We start from the raw sequence: 22,490 nt of genomic DNA, 5'->3' as shown, positions 1-22,490 counted from the left end.
ACGTGAAATGATTAAGTTTGGGTATCGCCTATTTAATTATTGAAATTATTTAAAATAATTAATTGTTTATTTAAAAATTATATCGTATTTTAGGCGACGATACTGACATCAGAACAGCTTACCAACCGAGTTGATTTTGCGAACATAGTACTGTGAGTGGAAAAATATAAATATTTTCAAAGTATTTATAAATTAAGTATATTGTTAAAGTATGTACAATTATGTGCAATTATGTGTTCGAATTACATGGTTATTATGGAAATCTCTTTTATTATGATACATGTGAAATATCAAAGATTATTTATGGCATGTTTGTGACTTGGTATGTAAGATATGTGATATTGAGATTTGTTTGGTATGTGAGACATGCAATATTGAGATCGGCTAGAAAAGTACCCATAATTATATACTTCTTCTAATTCACAGAGGGGCCTTGGCCGTGTTCTATCCTATACGGAGGGTCTTGACCTGACATTGGTCTTGATCGTATACATATAGTTCACAGAAGGACCTTGGCCGTGTTCTAGAATTGATTATGAGAATCTTTAAGACCGGCTTTCGTTCACGGAGAGGGCCCAAGGCCCATGCGAAAGTTCTTAGTTCGAGAGGCGTATATATTTCAGTCAGAGGGTATATTTTTTGTGGATTTTTCAGCACGTTTGATGTGATGAGATTATAGCATGGTTATCAACTGATATCATGATTTTAAGATGATATTTTATGACCTTATGTGAATATTTCACTTTTGGCTATAATTGTATGAGTCTATCATGTGAATATTAAACGATATGAACTGAATATTTGATAAAAATATTTAAAGGAGAAAGTATAATTATTTTCGAACTCTTCCACTCACTGAGCTATAAACTCATATATTTTTCCACGAATTTTTCTACAGGTAGCAATTGATTCCTTTTAGCTGGAAGAGCCTAATGATTTCGGAATGAGAGCCACATGACATGTTGAACATTATAACTCATATTGATGAAGCACGAAGTAAATATTTTGGGCCCATTACATTATATTTTACATAAGCATTTGATTTTTTTTTGCATTTTTTGAATTAACTCATAGCCAGTCTTGGTGATAGATTTGACATCCAGTCAGCATCTATCATCGGCGTACATCACGTTTAGGGTCCATTAGGGTGATTCGGGACAAGACGTGTCACTAGTAATCCGGTGTTTCATGAGCGTACAAAACATATTAAAATTGATTGCCATTTAGTGCGAGAAAATGTGCAATTAGGTGAGGTAAAGACATTACATGTGACGTCAAAAGAACAATTGGCAGATTTATTAACAAAATCGTTAGGTGGAGTTCAATTCAGATCTTTGTTACTCAAGATGGGAGTTTTAAATATTCACTCTTTATCTTGAGAGGGCGTATTGAATTATATTAAAATGTAGGGGTAGTTTAGCCTTTATATACTCTTTCATTTAGTTACATTCGGTTGAGGATATATATATATATATATATATATATATATATATATTGTTGTAACTTAAAATTAAGTTTTAACCTTTCAACAATTAACCTATTTAATTTTTCAGTTTTTATTTATTTAATAAATATTTTTCACACAATTAAAACATCATAATTCATGTTATAACCTCCATTTTAATGACTTAATTGTGGGGGTTGATTTACACCTATAAAAGGTGGTTACATCTCATTGCAAAGGATGATTAGAAAATAATAATTTGAAAGAAAACATTTTATATAATTTATACTATATTCTTATATTTTGGCAATTCGATCAAAGGCTCGTTCTTTATCTTCCCATGGTCATGCCCATAGAAGGAGAGTCATATGAACTTTATCTTGAAGCCGTGTAGTACCGAAAGAACCCGCACGAAGGGGAGGCAACACAACTTTAGGACAGCGTCCTCGACGTGACTCCCAAGGCTTGATTTTCTAACATTCTTCTTGTTTTATATTATTGTTGAATTTACGTTTATGTGATTTAATTAATTATGCTAATTTCAAAATAAATCTACATACAAATCACCCAATTTTCTCAACAATCTAAAGTCGTGTTTCGTGATTTGTGTGTAAATAAACTCTTCATGGAATGTTTGATATGATTTTGAAACTGTAAGTTGGCAATTTTGGGATTGAACATCTTCGCAAATATCCTATACTAAGGTGGTTAGTTTATGTGCAATCTCTGTTTAAGAGGCATAATATAAGATTATGACTTATTTGAATCTTGTTAGATGTTAAAAAGAAAAGGAAAAAAAAAAACCCTTTTAATAGTATTATTCGATATAAGATTATGACTTATTTAACTTACTTGAATCTTGTTAGATATAAAAAGCCCTTCTAATAGGATTAGTCTTTGTCAACTTGTTCGTCATGGTACGGGCTTTAGACTTGTTCTTGAACCTAAGTTAGATATGTTTTTCAACATTTGGCAATCCATGTAGGACTTGAAGACATGCACTTTAGTTGTAGTTAATGTTCCTAATTAGCAATATCAGCATGTTTTTCTTTCATAATGTTAAATTTCTTTTGCAAGTTTTGGACAATCTGAGCTTTTATATTTGAGATGCACTATTTGTTCAAAATGACAAAAGATTATTTTAGTCAAAATTTCTACCTAGTTTATACGGATACATGAATAAAGCATTTAATTTGTTGAAGATGAATTATCGTAAGAGTCTGGATTTAACAATTTTAAGCAAAATATTTGGGCAAGGGAGAAGTAAAACCCATAGCGAGAAGATGAAAAGCAAAATCGAAGGGAATCAAAATTCAACAGATAAGTTTTCTTTCCTTTATTGATCTGATTAGCAATTTTGGATTGATGAACATTATTAAGACAATTTTAGCTTGGTATAAATCAATGATTAAAAAAAAAACACACAATATTGCATTTTCTTTAACATATATGTGCATATTACATTTGTATCATATGAAATGACTTTTCATATAAATTATTTACGATAGTGTTGTAGTCAGCAATCCACTAAGACAGAAATTTCTACATGATATATCAATTTTTAATAGTAATAAAGAATTGCTATCTAACATTGGTATCCATCAATGTTCCAATGCTATCATTGAGGAGCTTACTGGACGTTTCGATTGGTTTCTTTAGTGCATGTTATTTGCTAATGAGCTTTGTTGATGTCAAAATTAGCAAGGATAATTTTGAACCAACTTTAAGAAAAAAGGCGATTTGTGCATATAAAAGATCACAAAGATGTCATTTTAGTGTGATTGTGCCATAAGTCGTTATATGAATTTACTCTACCTTTACAAGGGTCCTATTCAACTATTTATACATAGTTTCAGCCGAAATTATATCAAATTAATCAAATCAGCAACAATGTCGAGCTTGAAACTCGGGTCGCCGAATTCTTCTGTGATTGGTCAATGAGGCCAGTGGTCATGTGCCAATGTATTACCCAGGTAATGATGACCTGTAAGGGCTGGAGTTCGAGAACTTGGAATTGGTTATTCCGAGCGACGATGACATCACCTGTGGCAAGTGTCTCTGATTGATACAGTGATGTGACAAGGGGTAATTATGATGTTTTTCTAAGATAACGGCGGGTAACTCCGACCTGGGAGTATGGGCCGAACTTACGTTTAACTGAGGTGGGGTTAGCGGACTGTTTATACCAGATCGGAGTTCAGATATCAACAAGCTTTAGTTGATGATATTTGGAGGGAACAAATTCATAAGTTGGGCTTAAAGGAGCACTTTGGAATTCAAAGGTTTAAATTAAATCCTAATAAATGAAATAACTAATCACTAACGTATTGTTGTAACTTTCAAGAGCTTTAATTTTCTTTATGTTTCTAATAATTTCAGATTTAATTATTTTCAGTTTTATTCCATTTTAATTTTGGAGTTACAAAGTTGTAAATTTTAGTTTATAAGAAAGTTCCATTTTGGTATTCATAAGTATATATTATAAAATAAAAAACAATGAAATTATTATTGTTATTTCTGCATGTTTAAGTCTTAAAAGGAGTTTGGACATATAATATGTCCAAGGAGGTATTTTCAAATCACACATTTAATGATCACCTGGGAACAACCTAAACTCAATGTTGAAATATTATAGGTGAGATCCATGAGTCAAGTAGTTCATCTTGTGATTTGCATACATGGTGAGAAGTTCCCATCATGAGGAAAGTGCTTGTGACATGTATCATTTTAAAGATAAATGTCATCCCCTAAAACTCTTAACAGATATGTAACAATTATGGTTGAGGTTAGTTATAGGAACATCATTGAGAATTTGCCTAAGTAATGGAAGTTTGTAAGACTTTCTTTGAGTTTGTGGTTTTAAGTATAAGATAATTTTATCACTCCTTTTTATACAAAATATATGGAGGTGTCTTTCAATGAGTTCACGTTTAGATGAATAAGATAACTTTTATGAAGCATACATTGATCTGAAGATTTACATGAAGCGCATATAATCACTTATAAGTGAAACAATTCATAGATCAGTTGTTTTCAGATACAAATTATAATAGTAAAATATTTACTCAATTTAAGTAGGATATTATTGGAATGTGGGGGTACCAAAAATTTCGGATATATGTACTTTATGTCCATGATTATTCATAATTAACATTTTTAACAAAGTGTTCAAATTGAGCCTAAAGATTGCAAGTGAAATATAAGAGTTTGGATGCATTTGTGCAAACCTTTTACGAAATGTCAATATTAGAAATTTTATGCATTTTCCTTATTATACTTAAATATATGATATTGATATGTTGTGAAAGTTTTAGAAGAACATGCAGATGTGCACATATGCAAGAAGAGAACAAAGCTTGTAAATTGACGTCACCAAATTATTGTCCAAGAGGGACATGAAATAAATTATAGTCCAAAATGGATATAATAAATCATTGAAGGGGATGGGTTTAAGCCCATAAGGGAGCCACCTCCGGGAGTAACCCAACCTTCGTGATTAGAGATCACATGAAGAATGTTCAATGTGGTAGAAACAACTTGTACTGCGTGATTTGTAATAGCACTACTTATATTGTGATCATCCCTATGGTGATAGTGCTAATAATAATGTAATGTTAGGAAGGGTTTAACCCTGAATGAGTATCGAGGCGATAATTCTCGCGAGGTGCGGGTCACACACACTCTTGGAGGACTCATCTATATAAGAGTTACCATGAGGCCGTAGTTATGGGATTGAGCTATTCCCTAGAGACTCTTATTAGAATCAAGATTAGAGCGCATGGCCATTAAAAGCGCTACCCTATGTAAACTAGAGCTTAAATCGATACTATGTGTGGAATAATTGAAATATGATCAGAGGGACCTAATTCAAAGCTTAGTCCATTATGGTTCCCTCAAATAGAAATTGTTATCACTAAGTGAGGTTCAAGTCCAAAAGACACCTACACATATTGCACAGTATTATGTTGCCACTATTATATATTTTAATTATTTTGAAAGCTTAAAACTTGTGGGGGATTGTTGTAACTTAAAAATAAGTTTTAACCTTTCAACAATTAACACATTTAATTTTCAGTTTTTATTTATTTAATAAACATTTTTCACACAATTAAAACATCATAATTCATGTTATAACCACCATTTTAATGACTTAATTGTGGGAGTTGATTTACACCTATAAAAGGTGGTTACATCTCATTGCAAAGGATGATTAGAATATAATAATTTGGAAGAAAACATTTTATATAATTTATACTATATTCTTATATTTTGGCAATTCGATCCAAGATTCGTTCTTTATCTCCCCATGGTCGTATCCATAGAAAGAGAGCCACATGAATTTTATCTTGGAGCCGTATAGTGTCGAAAGAACCCGCACCAAAGGAAGGCAACACGACTTTAGGACAGCGTTCTCGACGTGACTCCCAAGACTTGATCTTCTAACATTCTTCTTGTTTTATATTATTGTTGAATTTACATTTATATCATTTAATTGATTATGCTAATTTCTAAATAAATCTACATACAAATCACCCAATTTTCCCAACATATATATATATATATATATAGAAGTGATTTTCAGTTCAGTGAAATTGTGATTCTCGCCATTTTCTCTCCTTTCAAATTTTCTCTCTCTACATTTTGTCATTATAGATTATAGATTTGCTAATTAATCATTATAGAATTTCAAAGAATTCATAGGAGCTCACCAATGTCAATAGCTCGATGGCTCTTTCTAACACTCAGTTTTAGTTATTCTCTCAAAAATAATAAAAATAAAAGGGTGAATTATTTAAGCTTTTACCATTTAAATCCGCACGCTTGATTTATCAAGCCCGTTTTAGTTATCCTCTTAAAAATGAAAATAAAAAGATGAATTATTTTGACTTTTACCATCTAACTCAGCACGTTCGCTTTCTTAGGCGTGTTAACTCATGACAAAACCTGTACCATACATTAGCCCCTGCTTGAGCTCCATTACATTAAATTTCATTTTTCTCTTTTCTATTTTTCATCACACAATTTTTCATAAAATAATATTACACGTAAATCGAAAACTTTTCATTTTTTTTCAACCACTCATTTTTAAAAAAAATACTATTCCACCCATTAATTTTTCCACATAATGAGGGTCAAACAGTAAATCTTTCAAGCTTCAAGCATTGAGTCATTTCATGGTTTTCGCCTCTCTATCTCTGTAACTTTTTTTTTACACCTATACCCTTCGAGCCATTTCTATGGGAAGATAAAAAAGTCAAAACATAAAAAGAAGGAAAATTAAAAGAAGAAAGGTTAAATAAAATGGTCGTACATGTTAAAAATAAGGATTGCACTTGGCGTACAGGAATTGGCTTCACTGAGGTTATACAGGGCACACACAATGAGAGGGATGGGTGTATTTTATTTTATTTTATTTTTTGTAATATTTTTCTGAAATTTTTCTTGCAAACATTATTCTGAACCCACGGAATAATTGTAAAAATAAACAAAGCATCGCCCGTTGGGAATAAGTTGTTTCGAAGTCCTAGGTTCCGGAGTTCTTACAAAACGGGCTCTGACTCTTCTGTACTGTAATAAGTGTCTCTCATATCTCTCCTCTCCTCTCCCCAGTCGGCTAGCACTTCAGACTCAGACCGAAAAGATCATGGTAAAGGCCCCTCTCTCTCTCTCCCCACCCCCTCCCCCCCCCCCACACGCGCGCGCGCGCGCACACAAGCCAATTTCATCGACATGTCCATTGACGTTTTCACTCTTCGGTTTCACCGATGAATTTTCTATCACGTTAATTTCCCTTTTGCATGCGCTAATGAATATGGGATTTTTTGCTTGGTTTTTCTGTTTTTACTTTGTACTTAATTTTTCACTTTGTAAGAGAATCAATTCCGTTTATGTCTTCATTTCTTCCATGACCACAGAATTTGATACATGAATTTATATATTAATTGGTGAATATAGATGAAGAAGATGACTTCTCGATGATATTTCTGAGAGTCCATTCAGTTTCTTCTTTCCTATTTTAATGCGCAATTTATGACACAGAAATAAGGAATATATAATTAAATTGTACATTACCACAAATATTCGAATTTGATTGATGCTATTGTTTTTGCATTAAATGTGAATTAACTATTTCAAGAAATATACAAAACTGGAAATTCCCCGGGAATGAAAAAAATAACAAAGATTAATAGCAGTTTCTGTGACTTCTCGATCCAATTCTGCTTAAGAATAATGCTATGTAATAGAAATTAAGCTGATTTTGTTATGCTTAACATTGTTGCGTAATTGAGATTAAGGTTTGATCGCTGATGAATTGAACTAAAGATAATCAAGAAATTCTCCTATCGTCTCCAAGTTTATGGAGCAATTTGCACAAGTTTGTTTTCCTACTCCATTAAATCTTGATCGTAAGAAAGATTTGCAGACTACTTCGAAACGTCTGGCAGAGAAGAAAACAGCGAAATTCGAGAAGAATATCACAAGGAGAGGACTGATTCCTCAATCATCTAAGAAAGAAGAATGGGAACCTGCACACATTGTTCTTGTCCTCTTTGCAGTTCTGGTAGTATTGTCATGTAAGTTTTTCTCTTTGTTATTTATTGGGAGTACACGCTTATTCAAACGACCGAGCGAACGTGGTAAGATTGCATTTTTTCTTCTTCTTTTTTTGCAGTTGTTTATCAGGTTGTCAGGATGGCAATTAACGGTGGAATGTACTGAGAAATTGGAATTGTTTCGATGCTTGGAAGCTATTTCCTGCTGTTGGGACTTTCCTATGTTTATTTTGGGGATTTTAACAATAATATAGATAATGAATTATGAATATCCCTTTTGCTCATTCCTGCATTTGCTTACATTCTTTCCAGTCTAGAATTGGTGGGTTGGACAGGACAGTTAAAAAAAAAAAAAAAAAATTTCTACTAAAGTCTTATCTAGTGTACTGACGATTCCTGAATATTAGAGAGGTTTATGATTTATCAGCCTTTTGTAGTTGCATTTGCTTTCATCAGACCTTAGAACACCACGAATGGAAGTTTGGAACCGCCGTCTTCGAGCATTGGCCACATCTGAACTTTTAGATTGCTTACTTGTAAGTGTAAAACCATGGCAGTTTTGCATATTGGACTTAAACGCCTCGTCTAAGGAATTATATACCTCAAATTCCTACAAGTTGTACTCATTTAAGATATTGTAATAAGATCTCTAAGTTCCAAATTAAGATTTAAATAAAGGGAAAAAATTGAAGCTTGAATAAATGTACCTTGGACTTTGTCTTGACATAATTAGGCGTTAGGCAGCGATTTAAATCTTTGAAAAACATGTCATCTGGACTGCCTGGAGTTTTTTGTAATCTCCTGAGTTGAACTCGATACCAAACAGTTCGATACATAAAGCTAAGATATCCTTGCCAACTTATGTTGAAACAAAATTGGTTGAATTTATATTTTAAATTAAGGCACTTGGAGTGATTTTTCACCCCCAAAAACTTGATTTTTTTTATCGTTATTTTACTATTTCAGTCATAAATTTTGACTTCTTCTTTTACAAGTGGCCTTCACTTTTCTCCAACGGTCAAAAAATCAATTCTTAAAAACCACTCCCAAACGGATCCTAAGAAAATCTCAAAGAGAAGAACATATGCATCATAAGTATGATATAATTAATGCTTTGAACCTGAGAAAGACTCTCTCAATGGCTGAAGAACAAATCACATATATGTTATCAGAGAAAACATGCAAGGATTGTCTTCCAAACATTTTTATTATATAATTTTCTTGAAGAGTCCCACGTCTTAGGTCAATAATTCTTGAAAAACAGATAGGAACTCAATTTGTTCTTTCATCTATGATCTCTTAGTAGTAAATTATGAAACTGTGAGAAGAGAAGCTGAGAAGAAGCAGGAAGAGAAGCTGAGAAGACGCAGTGCCTAGGCGCTGGAGTGGGCGCCCAGGCGCCATGTGTGGGCGCCCAGTGCCCATAGCGGGCAGTAAGTTGGCGCCTAGCCTAGGCGCCCCGGTTCCTATTTATACTTCCGGTTTTTGCCCTTTCATTCAAGATAAGTGCTTGAGCCCGATTTTAGAGAGAAAATTGAAAGAAAGCTTGGATAGAATTTTACAAGATAGAGGTTGTTCATCTTGGATATAAATTCAAAGTTATTTTCTTTCTTGGGGATTAACTTGAGGCTTGTTCAAGTAATCCAAATACATTGATCTTCATTTATTCAATTGAAATCATTTCTTCCCCATTTTCTTGTTCTTCAAGTGGTTTGGAATTTTTCACATTGTCAACTTTGTTTGATCTTTGGGCAATCTTTGAGAGGTGTTTTCCCAACAATTTAGTATCAGAACTTCTTCCTAAATCAAGGTGGTTAAGCTTCGATTTTGGTGAGTTGCTTGAACTTTGTTGTGCACACAAGGTGTTTGTGAAAATTTCCAAGTGAACTTTGGTGGTTTATTTTTGGTAAACAAGTGGATAAATCATGTTTACTAGAGGAATGGTGAAGATTGGAAAGTATGAGATAGCGAAATTCAATAGGAAGAATGATTTTTCATATTGGAGAATGCAAATGAAAAATTTGTTGATTTCTCAAAAGTTGCACAAGGCATTGGCGGGAAAGGAGAAGAAGCACGTTGATATGTCGGACGAGGATTGGGAAGAGCTAGATCTTGAGGCACGAGCGTCTATCATTCTTTGCTTTGAAAGAGATGTTGCTTTCTTTGTTGATAGTGAGGTAACGACGGCGGAGGTGTGGACAAAGTTGGAGGCGAACTTCATGATGAAGACTCTAACAAATCGGATCTATTTGAAGTCCAAATTGTATACTAGCAAGATGGATGAAGGTACACCAATCCGGGAGTACGTCAACAAGTTTGATAGGATCATATCGAACTTGAAGGACATTGATGTGGAAGTAGATGATGAGGATCAAGCACTTCTACTACTTCTCTCATTGCCAAAGTCTTACGAGAACCTTGTACAAACATTGCTGCTTGTGGGTGATAAACTTGTGATGGAGGACACTAGAACATCACTTCTAGCGGATGATCTTCAAAAGATTACAACTAGTGGCACGTCTACCATTGGTAACAAGGAGTAAGCTCAAGGATTGTTTGTAAGGGGTAGAAGCAATGTGTGACCAAAGGGCAAGGGAGAAAAATCTAGATCGAGCTCTAGACCTCTTGTGGAAAGGTCTTGTTTCAAATGAGGCGAGCTTGGGCATTTCAAGGCGAATTGTCCTAACAAAAAGGGTTGGAAGAAGAACAATAAGAACAACAACAATGGGAAGGTGCAAATCAAGCAAGAGGTAAGCTATGCCTCAGAAGGAGGGGAAAGCGATGAGTGCTACACCATCTCTTGTGATGAAGAAACCTCCGGTAAGTGGATTTTTTACTCTGGATGCTCTTACCATATGTGTCCAAATAGGAAATGGTTTACTACCTATAGAAGCACTGATGGTGGAACCGTGTTGATAGGTAAAAACCATTCCTGTAAAACGGTGGGGCTCGGTTCAATTAGAATCAAGATGCATGATGGAGTGGTTAGAATATTGATGGATGTTAGACATGTTCCTGATTTGCGAAAGAACTTTATCTCTGTTGGTGCCTTAGACTCCGGTGGTTGCAAGATTGTAACATGGAATGGAGTAAAGAAGGTTGTTCGTGGTTCTTTGATTGTGATGAAGGGTATTTGTGAAGGCAAACTACAGTTACAAAAGATGTAGCAGTTGGAACAAGTGGAAGTGGTGGAGACCCATGTGAGTGTACTCGGCTATGGCATAGGAGGCTTGGGCATATGTCTGAAAAGGGGCTAGATTTGCTAGTCAAGAAAGGTCTGCTAAAGAACTTGAAGAAGCCTTGCATGGATTTTTGCAAGCGTTGCGTGTAAGGTAAAACACACCGAGTTCAGTTCCAGCCAAGCAAACATAGAAGCAGAGGCATTCTTGACTATGTGCACACGGATGTATGGGGTCCGACTTCCGTCACTTCCAAAGGCGGTTCCAGGTATTTTGTTACATTTGTTGATGATTATTCTAGATATGCTAGGATTTATTTTTTGAAGCATAAGAATGAGGTATTCGACACTTTCAAGAAGTGGAAAGCAATTGTTGAAAACAGAACAGGAAAGAAATTGAAGACACTGCGATCTGATAACGGTACTGAGTATACAGATGGTGCTTTCAAGGAGTTCTGTGGTAAGGAAGGCATTGTGAGACACTGGACAGTTAGAAATACACCACAACAGAATGGGGTCGCGGAAAGACTGAATCGCACATTTCGAGAGAAATCGATGTGTATGCGATCCTATGCTGGTTTGGGCAGAGAATGGTGGGCAAAGTCGGCTGCAAATGCTTGCTACATAGTAAACCGGTCTCTATATTCAAGGTTAGATGGAGATGTACCTTACAGGGTATTGACAGGAGAACATGCAGATTATGAGAAACTCAGAACATTCAGATGCATAGCCTACTATCATGTCAACGAGGGAAAGCTTGATGCGAGGGCCAAGAAGGTTATATTCTTGGGGTATGCAGCTGGTGTTAAAGGCTATCGCCTTTGGTGTGTAGAGGATTCTAAGTTCATAATCAGCAAAGATGTTACTTTTGATGAGAACTCCATGATAGCTTCGTTGAAAGCAACAGTGCCCGGTGGTGATGATGTTGAGACTACAATGTCTCAAGTTGTTGACATAGAACCTAGAGATCAACCTGATTCTAGGCATGTTCAAGAGGAGCATCATACAGACACTCAAGATGAAAGTGATGATGGGCTTGAACAAGAAGCGGTTCAGCAAGAGAATGTACAGGCACAGCAACAAAAGCAACTTGCAGATAACTTGGCTTCCTCTAGGCCACGCCGTACTTACAAGTAAGTTCTAAAGTTGGGGTCAGACGAGCCTTTGAAGCACTATGGGCAGACAAATTTGGTTGAGTATGTACTCTGGGTGGAGGATGATGACCTACCACTTTCAAGGAAGCTATTTTAAACAACAATAGTTAGAGTTGGTTGGCAGCAATGGAAGAAGAGATGGAATCACTTCACAAGAACCAAACATGGGAGGTTGTCCCATTGCCCATAGGTAAGAAAGCTATTGGTTGCAAGTGATTGTATAAAAAGAAGGAAAATCCTACCAAGTTCGGAGGTACAAGATTCAAAGCAAGGTTAGTGGCTAAGGGGTTTGCACAAAGAGAGGGAGTTGACTACAATGAGATCTTCTCTCCGATGGTCAAGCACACTTCCATTCGGATGTTATTGAGTATTGTTGCTCATCATGATCTTGAGCTGGAACAACTCGATGTCAAAACTGCCTTCTTGCACGGGGACTTGGATGAGGAGATCTATATGCATCAACCAGAAGGCTACAAGGTTGAGGATAAGGAACGTCAGGTATGTCGCTTGAGAAAATCACTATATGGATTGAAGCAATCTCCTTGACAGTGGTACAAGCGATTTGACTCCTTCATGCTAAAGCATGATTTTTCCAGAAGTGAGTATGACTGTTGTGTTTATATTCGGAAACTTTGGGGAGGTAACTATATCTATCTTCTATTGTATGTGGATGACATGCTTATCGCTTCGAAAAGCAAGGTGGAGATAGATAGGTTGAAATCTCAACTTGGTAAAGAGTTTGAGATGAAAGATATGGGGGCTGCTAGGAAAATACTGGGTATGGAGATTAGAAGAGATAGGACGAACCGGCAAATGTTCTTGAGTCAGAAAGGCTACATTGAGCGGGTTATTGCTAGGTTCGGGTTGCAAGGTGCAAAGTCGGTGGTGACTCCATTGGCTCCACATTTCAGGCTCTCTGGTAAACAATCTCCTACTACAGTGGAAGAAAAGGTACGCATGGATCGTGTACCTTATGCTAGTGGAGTTGGCAGTTTGATGTATGCCATGGTATGTACACGCCCAGATATTTCACAGGCGGTTAGTGTGGTCAGTAGATTCATGACGAATCCGAGGAAGGTACACTGGAAAGCTGTGAAGTGGATCCTGAGGTACTTAAAAGGTACCGCGGATACGGGTTTATGTTTTGGTGGAGATGCATGTCATATAAGTGGGTTCGTGGACTCGGATTATGCAGGTGATCTAGATAGATGACGATCTACTACTGGATATGTGTTTTGCATACACGGTGCCCCAGTTAGTTGGCGATCGATGTTACAGGCTACAATTGCTCTTTCTACTACAGAGGCCGAGTATATGGCCATGGCAGAGGGAGTGAAGGAAGCATTGTGGTTATGGGGTCTTCTAGATGATTTGGGGATTGAGCAGGATTGTGTGGACTTGTGGTGTGATAGCTAGAGTGCAATTCACTTGGCTAAAAATCAGGTTCATCATGCTCAAACCAAGCATATTGACGTCAGGTATCATTTTGTACGTGATGTTATAGAGGAAGGTGATATTTCACTCTTGAAGGTAGACACAAATGAGAACCCAGCTGACATGTTAACCAAAGTGGTAACGGGTAGCAAGTTTCAACATTGCTTAGACTTGCTTCACATTAGTCCGTGTTGATATGCTCGAGTAGGCGTGGCCCTTCGGGGCGGGGTTGAAATGAGGTGGAGAGTTTATGAATGTGGAGGTGAACTACGGAGGCTTGATCCCGAGTTTTGGGTACGTAGGCAATCATGGTTTGAATGGTGCATCCGAGTTCTTTTGGTGCTTGCTTCTTCTTCTTGTGTTCGTCCAAAATTTGAGGTCTATCAAATGATGTACGAGGTGGAGAATTGTGAGAAGAGAAGCTGAAAAGAAACAGGAAGAGAAGCTGAGAAGATGCAGCGCCTAGGCGCTGGAGTGGGCGCCTGGGCGCCCAGTTTCTGCTTAATTATACTTCCGGTTTTTGCCCTTTCATTCAAGATAAGTGCTTGAGCCCAATTTTAGAAAGAAAATTGAGAGAAAGCTTGGATAGAATTTTACAAGATAGAGGTTGTTCATCTTGGGTATAAATTCAAAACTATTTTCTTTCTTGGGGATTAACTTGAGGTTTGTTCAAGTAATCCAAATACATTGATCTTCATTTATTCCAGTGAAATCATTTATTCTCCATTTTCTTGTTCTTCAAGTGGTTTGGAATTTTTCATATTGTCAACTTTGTTTGATCTTTGAGCAATCTTTGGGAGATGTTTTCCCAGCAGAAACATTGTAAACCTTTACAGACTATGATCCACCAGTTTGATAGTGTGTGTTTACCATAGAATTTGCTTCTTCATCTTGATTGTATGATGGTGTCCTAGGAAAGTTAACATGATTCTCATAATATTCTCCCAATGAATATTTCTTGAAAGTATCATTCCACGAGAAATAAATTTCAATTCAAGTTGACTAGTTATCTATGAAATTCGAATGATGTAAAATCAAAGAGAGATTTTGATTTGATTTTTGCTAAATTAATCTAAGAAAGTAATAAAAGTTGGTTTTTTATTAAATTATGGATAATTGTATTGAATTTCTACTCCGCCTATTGTTATTTATTTCAATTCTTGATTTGTAGATGAAGCTAATGTATTTAACTTTCATTTTCAAGACAAATTAATTTTATCATAACTACGACTTATTCCTAACCCGAATTTGAATGATTAGAATACATTAAAATTTAGATTATCTGTATGATTGCATACGTGATAAATGTTTTTAATGATATCTATTTCACATATGTTAATTTTGTAGTGTTCTAAATTTATTGTAAGTCTTTCAACACTATAACAATCAACTAATTATCTAATCGATGGCCAATCAATTAAATAATACAATAGGTTATGCAAAATTAATTAAGAAACACAAGAATTAAACTAAACTACTAATCTTGAATTAAAATAAATAAACAGTAAGGCTCATCTCATCCAATACATGAAAAGATTTAGCCTAGCATGTATTTAATCACACTAAATGATTTGGATAAACATCACCCGAAATTGAAAACAATGATTGAAAAGAGAAAAATCAATTTTTACTTCATTAATCTTCAATCCTGACTATGAATTTTCAATCTCTAGTGTTAATCAACTTTGAATCCTGTGCTAATCTCTTTCTTGTGGTGAAAAATATGTATATTACGTGGTTCCCCATTCTAGCTGTCCTTTGTAGGTTAAATTTGATTTCCATAAGAGTTTAGGTCAAAAAATGACGTTGGGCCATTTAGGCTTAGAAATGGCCCCCGCGCGCACTGTTCATTAATTTTGCTCTTGATAAATTGACCGTAAGGTGAAGCACGCACAAGAATTGGCCTCTGTGCGTGCACTGTTATAAAAAATTTCCTTTAGTTGCATATTCTCCTTCAATTTCGTTCTTCATTCATTTTAGCTCCTTTTGATACCTTCTTGGTCCTCTATCTTTCAATTCCATTTAATTGACTCCATACCTTCTCCAATCATCAATATTAAGTATGAATCAACCATCAACACTTTATGATTTAGTCCCTAAACTTTGAATTCAATCCATTTTGGCCAATTTTGTTCATTTTGTTCTCTCTCATCGTTTTTCATTGAGATGCATCTAACAAACGTAATATATCAAAAATAAGCCTCAATTCAATTAAAATAATCTTAATTGCTATAGTTCAATGATTGAGATAAGTATATAAAATACACTTGTCACAGCACCTCTATTTAATAATTTAATTAAAGATTTTCATTTTCACTAAACACCATGCTATTAACTCCCTTAATCGTTCCAAAGCTTCCATTTTTCCATACAGTTTGCCCCAATCTCTGTAAATTTTACACATTTAACAACAAGAATCTTGATTTTGAAACTTATTAGATAATTAACAAAAACCCATCAAATTTCAATCATAAAACTCTAATTCTTCCATAAGAAAACGTTATATAAGCACAGAGATTACTTGGTTTAGGCAAAAAATTTCGAACAGAACCGACTCGGGTCGGTTTGGGTTGGTTTGAAATAGCAAATTGGTTCGATTCATTTAATATTTAACCACTACTACGTCGGGTTGGATTAATTATGAGTTAAGACTCCAACCCAACGGTTAACCAACTTAAACCATCTCGTTTAATTAAATTTGGTGCACTACCTTCGGCTTTCTGAAATTGTCCATATGTCTACAGAAGCATCGGGTTATGAAGAAAGCCCCGTTTGGCCCTGATTTTGTGAAAATGAAAATGGATGAAATAGTGTTTTTTTGAAAAATGATGGGTTGAGAAAAAATGAAAAGTTTTTTATTTATATATAATATTATTTTATGGAAGATTGTGTAGTTGAAAATAAGAGAGGGAAAAATGAAATGTAATAGAAAGAGAATTAATGGAGGCCAAACGGGAGCTAATATTTTTAATTTATAGAACTTTTGATATCTGCAAGCAGTCCTTTGTCTCCAATTTCAATATTGTTGATTCTTTTGAATTGTTGCTCTGCTCAGTCTGATTGCACTTTTAACTGATCAATATATAAAACTATCTCGTTAACTTGTTTTCAACATTTGTAGTAAGTGGGGTAAAGCGTCTATCAAATGCTTAGCTTATGAATTGAATATGAACTTTGTGTGCTATTTTCTGCTGACATTTGATATTGCTACTTCGATGAATCTCATTATGATTGTTACTTTAGATCCAAGACATTTTTTTCATTAAATAAATAAATAAATAAATAAATAATAATAATAATAATAATAATAATAATAATAATAATAAAATTTGGACTAAAAGTGTAAAACGACTAATCGAACTAGACTAAACCAAACTGATTTGGTTTGGGTCAATTTAGTTTAAGAGTTAGAGTGGTTTGAATTGTGTTGAAATCCAACAAAATCGACTAATTTGAATTTGGTTTAAGGTTGAGGTCGAAACTGATCTAAACCAAACCGTGTCGAGGCTTGCAAATTACCTCTCAATTTTTCTCTTCAAGGTGTTTGGTCGAGGTGGGGATGAAGTGGGGTTGGGTTGAGGTTAATTTTAAAAAATATTTTTGCATGTAAATATGTATTTATTTGTTTTAATTGAGACTTATACTTTTTTAAAAGTTATAGAATTTCATTTATAATTTTTATTATTTTATATTGTATTCTTTTTTCAATTGAAAAGGAGGACAAATCCATCGTTTAACGAAAACAATGACTAATTTTTACATGCCCGTGTTTGGTACTGATTAAATTTTAATCTAAGTCAAAATTAACAATTAATTTTGATCACATATTTTATGGATTCCACGACTTTTCAATCACATTTCATTAACTTCTATCAATATTCTAAAAGGCGTAATATGTGGCGATGCATGAAAGCCAAAATATGAGTTGGGCAAACTTAGGCGAGGCATAAACATAAAAAATGTAAAACAGTTTTTATTTATTTATTTTAATATTACTTTAATTTTTAATCCATCAGAGAATCATTTAATAATTAAAAATAATATCTATCAAACATCTCAAACAAATTTATAGAAACTATATAAATTTTTTTAAAGTTTTCAACAAAAAGATAAGTTTCAAATATAAATATTTAATAGTAAATAAATAAATTTTTTTTGGGAGTTTTCCTTTATTCAAAGCTTCAAGCTACTGTGTTAAATCGGGTTTTAACTTTAAAAAAAATTTAAGAAAAAGGATAAAAATGTCTTCCTAGCCACACATAATCATGTCTAGGCACGCATTAGTGGTCAATGGCAACCACTGACCGCTAACTAAGTTGCAAACCACTTGACTTGGCATTTTCGCCGCGTTTTGAGTCTAGGTGTTAGAACATTGACTTCTATAAAAATCTACTAAAAGTTTAATATTAATCATCACCAAGTAGGGATAATTGAAAGCTTGGGAACGGAATAAAATTTTTTATATTTCACAACTATCAAAGACAAAAACTGCAATTTTTTCAAGCCAATATTGGATCCACATCATGTGCAGCCCTCATTGAAGGGAATTTCCTATTGCCAGGCAACTGATAATGTGGAGGCTAGATAGCATTATTCGTCCTTGCTTGGTAGACATTAAAATTTAGATTTTAATTTTATGAAAGTCAATAATCAATTTTAATCAAATATTTTACAAGTCCCGTAACTTTTCAATTATACATTTCATCAATTTTTATCAAAATCTATTAAAAATTTGATTTTAATTCTCATCAAACAAGGACATATAGTAAGGGTTCGATATTTATTGGGGTTCGAACCCTTGTTATCATATGCCATAATATTGGTTGGGTCTCGTTTGCTACGGACCTTGTCTATTTAGGTCCCCACTGTGCTGCTCTAATGTTTTTTGGCTCATGAGATGTCAGGTTCAGCCGTTTTCCTAAATCGTACTTCAATATTTCTGCCCATGGTAGGTCCAAGCATTCATAACTAAGATGTGGTTTTTATATTATTTGAAAGTTCCAAAAGGGGGAAAAAAGAACATCTTTTTCTGCGCCGTGCCCCTTTCCAAGATTAACAGCAATAAGCTGCAATTTTTTCACCAGTTACAATCCATAAATGCCTAAACAAATAAACATGTACATATTATTGCACATATCATACGATGAGATTTGAACTATAGAATATATACATGGAGATGGATCAATCCAAATTACTTTAAATCAAGCCAGCTTGAAATATAAAATCTCCAAACCCAATAATATTATGTTGGTCATTCATAATCTTCCAGCACTTCAGGGCGTCCTGCAACGTATTCCAAGAATCCTTCGCCTTCTTCATCACACCAAAATTCAGGTGGGAATGGTGATATTTGGCCAATGACAATTATTGCCACCAATAACACAGTTGTGGAGAGGAAAAGTGGCAAAAAGTAAGAGAGAATGCTTGTAAAGGGAAATGCTGAGATTAATGATATAGCTATTGCTGCAATGAAGAGAACTCTGTACTGCAAAAGCTTGTCAAAGAGATCCATGGCTGGCCTATGTCTCCTTGAGTTTGAAACACAAGTTTTGGAGGTTTTTAAACATGAGAAAGAATGAATTACTTATTTGGCAAAGATTCTTTTGCTCAGCGTGTTTAGCTGCTTTGCATCACCTTGTTCCCTAATCTATTCCTCCCTTGTAATGGAATGGCTTCCTTGACATCCTCAACGTGGTGTCTAGTTTTAATTCGTCATAAAATAGCTAGACCCGACCCTTTTTATCGACATGCTTAAAGTGATATGAACCGGTACAACCCGTGTTGGATCAGGCCTACCGGAAAAAAACTCATAACTACGATTGTTTAAAAATACAATTGCAAAATTAACAAACTTATAATAAATTTTCAAAAATCAGGTGGCATGTGACAGTGATCTAACGGTATGTGACCGTGATACATTCTCATAAATTATTGCGACCTATAAATTGTGAGATTGTAACTTATTATTATGTTTGATTGTAACATAATCTGATTATAAGGAGCATTTACATTCATGACACCTAGTCTTGAAAAAAAAAATGATTAATGCCTGACTAATGAAATCAAAACTTAAAAATGGTTCCACGTAATTTTCTCCATTTTTTTTCATTCCTTAAGTGTATTTCTTGAAGTTATTTCACTAATAAGATTTATTTTTTGAGAAATTAAATTTTGAACTACATAAAGACACTTGCAAATGTGCTTTCCCACCTTAATTGGTTCATTAGTTAATATTCTCTTTTTAAACTTAGCTTGAAATTAGAAAACACGACTCTCAGGTAACGTATATTTTATGGTTGCATACATGGTTTTGAGTTTCTTTTTTTTTTTTTTTTTTTTTTTTTTGTTTTTTAAAATTGAGAAATATGAACAACCAAAAAATATGTGGTTCATCAAGAAAATTCAACATCTCTCATTAAATTCAGGTCCGAATCAATTCCTTAATTTGTGTATCCGGTCTTTGTTCATGAAAAAAAAACATAATGAAAAAGAAAAAGAAAAATAAAATATATATTTATATATAGAGAAAAAAAAGCAAAATTTGAACCGTCAAAGATAGAAATATTTCATTATATAAAAAATTATTATAATCATATAGAATCTCTCATTCATATAGGCTTGTAATTCTTTCCTTGCGAATTGTTTGACATTTTAGCTTATTTTCCTTCAAAGAAGATATACCTTTATTTTAGGAATTTTTTCTCAATATTCTCTGCCCTAACGAAAAGTAGTCGAAACTTTGTCATTTTTTTTTTTTTAATTCCTGATCATCTATTTGTAAAAAAAAAAAAAATGATAAATTTCACAGAGAAGATTTTCCATAAAAATATTTTATACTCCAATATAAAAATATAATCACTTAAAATTAAATTAATTCTAATAAATCCATTGACTCATGGAAAATGAACTTGCTACACCTACTAATAATTAAATATCGTCTACAATGACAACTAATACATGCCACGAAGATTACATACCTTTTTTTTAATAGGTATACTATTAGTGATGCTCTTCATATCTACCTCCAAGTAGTTGCAAAGTTTGCTATACTTTTGGATAGTTTTGATTGACGTGACTAGATACCATACTCGATGGAGTTGATCTTTAACCAATTTTTTTCTCCGAGTCGTTTTTGACGTCAGTGTGCTCTAGCACTCTAAATGGCCCCATGACTTGATACTATTGTTGGGAGCTAGACAAATTTCTTAATTTGCCTACATGATATTTGTTTCGATAAAAACATCTGACTCCAAGTGAAAAACAAGCAAGATCTCTCAATCATGTCCAACAAGTGAATAAATATGTTGCTTACATGATAAGTAGGACCTGAACCAAAATACTACACTTTGAGAACTTTCTTTTTTTATCGACAAAATCCGTGCTAAAAAACTGTCACACCTCTTAAACTCACAATCATGAAATGAGAATTAAATATAAAGGTGAAACTCGAATTGAATGGGAAATGAAAATGAGAACAAATAAAATTGAACACAATATTACTTTATTATGGTTAAAAAGTATAACTTCACGCGGAACACAGTAGTTAAAAAGCAAATCTAGATTTTAATCTTCTCTAATTAAGCCAAAAAAACCCATGTAAAGACATTGTTTTTTATCATGAGCATTGGATTACTTAAAAAGGAAACATACATATTTCTCATTTCTTAGTTTTGAAATGAGTTATATTTAATCTCTTAATTATCAAATTTTCCAATACTGTTGAAAATTTTGGTGTGGGAGAGAATTGGGCCCAATTAAGTTTATATTATTGAAATAAAATAAAATAAAAAATAATCTGCATAAAGTGGGGTTCCGACTCCCACCAAGACCTCCACCCGTCCGCCAGTGAGAAAATAGCTCAGTCCCTAATAAACACGCTCAATGTCTCAAACTAAGGACTTGCAAACATAGTTTTACGAGCAAGATTTAATTTACACTTGTATTTTATCTATAATTATCTAAACTTGAACAGCAACGAACAAGTATATAAATAAGTCACAACTGCACATGTGAGTTAAATACGTATCGTAGTGAACAATAAAAGAAAAAAAAAATTTGAGTAGCCACAAAAGAACCATAGTAAAAGAAATAATCATCTTTTATGGATTAATTTCATAATATATTATAATTTGGAGGACCAAATAGAGTCTTAAAATGTTTTCAATTTCATTGATTGTTGGTCTAACTAGAATGATGTGATTAGGACTAATGCCCACTTAACTTCTTCATAAGTCATGCGCTCCCACTAGCTTTATTATCTCTTTAAGGTACTTTATAATTGGCTTTAGAAAATCAGCAATGTTATAATTTAATCGTCAAATAGGGTCATGTTTAGAAGTGCGTATGAGTTTGTATCAAGTTAGTACGATTCGATTTTCATGTGGTTTATGCTTAGGCCTATGCATTTTATGGTACTTTTCTTACACTGTCTACCAAATACAGTTTGAGATAGAACTGTAAATGGATCGGATATAGACCGGACTTGTCCATATTCGATTCGATAAGAATAATTATTTGATCCAATCCAATCTGATAATTTAATGGATATTTAATTGTTAAATTCATATCGATTTGCTACATTATCAAATATTCAATCCAATAATCTGATCAGAAATTGAGAAATTAGGTAAAAATGTTATATTAGTCAACTTCTAAACCCTAGAATTAAAAGGCCCATATAACTTTTTACTCAATTTTTGGTCCAACTATTTGTAGATTACAAATCC

At 34.0% G+C, this 22,490-nt stretch overlaps 1 long non-coding RNA gene across 1 annotated transcript; it reads left to right on the top strand.

Moving 5' to 3' along the window:
• Positions 1-6,939: 6,939 nt before the first annotated feature.
• LOC111397747 lies at positions 6,940-8,283 on the top strand. The gene is made up of 3 exons (XR_002703323.1): positions 6,940-7,091; positions 7,869-8,019; positions 8,118-8,283. It is a non-coding gene; the product is annotated as an uncharacterized LOC111397747 (long non-coding RNA).
• The last annotated feature ends 14,207 nt before the right edge of the window (positions 8,284-22,490 follow it).

Source organism: Olea europaea, chromosome 7 (genome assembly GCF_002742605.1).
Source record: "Olea europaea var. sylvestris chromosome 7, O_europaea_v1, whole genome shotgun sequence".
NCBI lineage: Eukaryota > Viridiplantae > Streptophyta > Magnoliopsida > Lamiales > Oleaceae > Olea > Olea europaea.
This window is presented reverse-complemented; position numbering and strand designations above follow the sequence as displayed.